Source organism: Otolemur garnettii, unplaced genomic scaffold (genome assembly GCF_000181295.1).
Source record: "Otolemur garnettii isolate 467f Iridium unplaced genomic scaffold, OtoGar3 scaffold00011, whole genome shotgun sequence".
Classification (NCBI taxonomy): domain Eukaryota; kingdom Metazoa; phylum Chordata; class Mammalia; order Primates; family Galagidae; genus Otolemur; species Otolemur garnettii.
Window position 1 is genome coordinate 9,498,156 of NW_003852406.1, and position 4,089 is coordinate 9,502,244.

General features: G+C 33.7%; 1 protein-coding gene and 1 non-coding gene across 2 annotated transcripts in view; one reads left to right on the forward strand and one right to left on the reverse strand.

The window, feature by feature from the left end:
- Positions 1 to 4,089, forward strand: part of TCF12 (transcription factor 12) — a 353,758-nt gene that overhangs the window by 107,936 nt on the left and 241,733 nt on the right. The gene's annotated exons all lie outside the window — the stretch shown is intronic.
- Positions 814 to 915, reverse strand: LOC111723458. The gene has a single exon (XR_002771985.1). It is a non-coding gene; the product is annotated as a small nucleolar RNA U13 (small nucleolar RNA).

A 4,089-nucleotide genomic window follows, 5' to 3' on the forward strand; every position in this document is an offset into this window, starting at 1 on the left:
TACCAAATTTTCATTTCAAATACTGTACTTTTCAATTCTAGAATTTTAATTTCTAGTGGTTTTCTCTGTTAAGAATCTCCATCTCTTCATTCATTTGGACCATCTTTTTATTAATCTGCTTGAAAATTTATTTTTTGCTATTTCAACATCTGTGTCATCTCCAGGTATGTTTACATGGAGTGGTTTTTTCCTGGACTTAGAAGTCACATTTTTATTTCTTTTATTTACAGTCAGCAAATTTTTTATTTCATTTTGGAAAATGTAGAAGATATATTATAGAGATTTTGGTTTCTATCAGTTTCTGCAGAGTTTTGTTTTGCTCTTCTGCTAGGTAGTTGCATTATTGGTTGATTATCTTGTAGCTTGGTTTTATGCTTTGTTAAGGCAGGTCTGTAGAAAACCCAAATTATATACCAAGCCCTTCTGATTAGTCTCTTCTGTGATACCCAACAGCTGAAATCTGTGCTCAGTTATTTTAGCCATCCAGCTGTTAGCTTTCATTTGAGCTCCTCATATTCTCCCCGAGATTTACGTTTTTTAGAGTTCAGCCAAGCATTTCAGGGAAGGCTGAAGGCAAATTTTTGGATCTTCCCCAACTGTGGCTTTCTCCTTTCTGTGTCTTCCCTCCCTAATTTCTAGCCACATTTGTCATTCTGAAATTTTATCTTCTGGCTCCTTAAGCAAAGACACTAGCTTTCTTCTTGTGCAGCTACCACATGCCATGTTGACTTGGAAGTATGCTCACTAGATAAACCATTCAGATTTGGATTTTACCCAGAGTCTGTCTGGTTTTGTTCTTTTTTTTATTTTTAATGTCAGACAGTGTGCTGATGTTGTGTAACAAGATTTATGGGAGGCACATCTCACGCACGCACATGAAAACTCAATCATCACGCTTATGAAATACAAAAGGATGGTGGTTTTGTTCTTTCATTGATTAGATCTTTTCCAGTTTCTTCCTACTCTTGTTCATTTTCTTTTACCTTCAGATAGTGGTTTATAAAAATTTTATCCACAATTTACAGTTGTTACTTTCAAGATTAGTTGAATAGTAATTACTCTGCCATTACAAAAACATGAAATCATGATTTTTTTTTTTGAACTAGAATTTTGAGGATACAGACTGGCTCTAATTAGCATTTTGAATTCAGTGTTATGTCTGCATTTTAAGTGTGGGTATTCTAATACATTCTGATTTAATTTGTATCTCAGTCTCTTTTTAATGGGTCTCTCAATTCTATACTATACATCTGCAAATTGATAATTTCTTAAATCAGTAAATTCAACATGTTGCTAAAGTAGACTTATATAGCCTATTTATAGTACTTTATATGAACTTTATATGAAAAATTCAACGAAATCCTTAGAAAGCTTTACCTTGTTATCTGTTAAGTTTATGATTTTTTAAAAAATTGTAGTCAGCAAGTTTAACAGGAGTTTTGAATGTACAATACAGTATCACTAACTATAGGAACAGTGTTGTATAGTAGATCTGTAGAACTTCATCTTCCATAGATGAAACTTTGTATCTCTTGGATAGCAATTCCCCATTTCCCCTCTGATTTTACTCTCTTCTGATAATGTTTTAAATGCCTTATAAACATAGAATTTTGCATAATCATGATTTTTCCAATTATCATTTTGCTGTTTCTAATTTTAGTCCATTGTGGTTGGAAAAGATACTTGGTATGATTTCGGTCTTCTTAGGTTTGTTAAGACTTATTTGTGACTAACATGTGACCCATCTTGAAGAACGTTCTGTTCGCACTAAGTATATTCTGCTGCTGTGGAGTGGAATGATTTATATATGACTGTTAGGCCTATTTAGTCTATACTGTTGTCCGGAGTCATACTGTTTCATATTAATTTTTGGACCATTTTATAATTTTGCTTCTTATGGGGTTTGGGTGCTAAAGCAATTGGAGTATGTTGAAAATTTGTTACTTGATACACTTCAGGAAAACAGCAGTAGAACTCACTGATAGACTTTTCATTGTTTAATAAAACATTTCCTCATTCCATAAAGATCCCTATACTCTTTTGCAGTCAATCATCTACTTTGAAAAGCAATCACAAACTTGATTTTTATCATCATGGTTTTTTTTTTCTGTTTTAAATTGGCATATACATATATATAGATAGATATAAAATATATATATATCATATATCTATTATACATATACATATACATATATATCACATATAAAATATATATCTATAGTTTCTTTCATTCAATATAATATTTTTGAGATATATGCTTGTGCATGTTACATCCATGACTAGTTCAGTTTCTTTGTATTACTAAATGGTTATTGCATTGAATTTTATATCATTTGTTTCTAATCCATTTTAGTATTGAGAGTCAGCTGGATTGTTTGCAGTTTTAGTTAGTATGAATAAAGCTGTTCTTAACATTCATGTAAAAGGCACTTTGTGTGTGTATTTTTTTCCTTCTCTTATCTTGGGTGGGATTGTTGTGTCATAAGGTATGTATATTTTATTTTTTAAGAAACTGCTGGCTTGGTACCCATAGCATAGTGGTTATGGTGCCGGCCATATACACTAAGCCTGTCAGGTTCAAACCCAGCCCTGGCCAGCTAAACAACAATGACAACTATAACCAAAAAATAGCTGGGCATGGTGGTAGGTACCTGTAGTCCCAGCTACTTGGGAGGCTGAGGCAAGAAAATTGCTTAAGCCCAAGAGTTTGAAGTTGCTGTGAGCTGTGACACCATAGCACTACACTGAGGGCAACATAATGAGACACTGTTTGAAAAAAAAGAAACTGCCTCTTTTCCAAAGTATTAGTTTATACTCCCACAGGCAATATATATGATTTTGGCTACAGATTTTATTTTTATGTCAAGATTCTGTTATATAATACAGGTAATTTTTAATATTTATTTTTAATTCCTGATAAATTCTTCTGATAAATAGTCCTCTCTTTTTAAACTAAAAACTCTCTGAAATGGAGATCTCAAGAATGTTATGTTTTATTTTTATAGGTAATGGCCAACTCTTTCAACTAATTTTAAATGCTCTAAAAGTAGATTGAATGCTAGAATAGTTTTTATTCATCTTCACACACTGTAGATATTTTTAAATACCTTGAATTCATTTCTTCTGCATGTAAGGCTTACATATTAATTATGAGAGTTCAGAACTTAGAAATCTGAACGTGGCAGTAATTTTTGCTTACATATTACCATAACAAGTATGCATGAGTGTTTTAGCTCATCCCACGCTGTGGTATTGTCAGGGGTTTCAACTGGCTGTCTTCTTGGTGTGGTTACCTTTGTTCTATGCCTTGGTCATCAGTTGACTCCTTTAAGAAGGCTGCCTTGCAATGTCATGCTGTTTACTAGGGTGTCTGGGTAAATGAATATAAGTGGGTAAGTAAAAAGACACAACTGCTGTTAGAAAACCTGTCCTTAGATTAAGTAACATTGTCATTTTGCACATTGAGCTGCTTCTGTGAATTTAATACAAAAGGTGGTACAGACTAAGAACTAAATGTCTCTCTGCTCTTTGTAATTTGAAACAACATATTAGATGACACTTAAGAAACAATATAACTTATACTCTGTGTGACATAGGTTTTATGAGTATGATACCAATATTAAGGAGACCCTAATAAGGGTACCGTAGTCTGGCAAGTTGTTCAGATGACGAGTTAATTAAGTGGAGAGAAGATGGAAGTGCTAAGAGGAATAATAGGAGCAATGAAATGTTCATGACTGATGCTGTGTATGATGAATATGCCTCATGAGGGTTTAAGCTGTAAGACCCTAGAATGTTAGCTCCTTGAAGGCAGGATCTGTATGTCTTGCATATCTCTATCCTCAGCATATGTATCCTTGCATATCAACTATCCTCTGTCATGATAGTAATATGTGTCATTGTAAGAAAGTAATACATATTTTTTATTTTATTTTTAATTTTTTAAAATTTTTTTTGTAGAGGCAGAGTCTCACTTTATTGCCCTCGGTAGAGTGCTGTGGCATCACACAGCTCACAGCAACCTCCAGCTCCTGGGCATAGGCGATTCTTCTGCCTCAGCCTCCCGAGTAGCTGGGACTACAGGCGCCC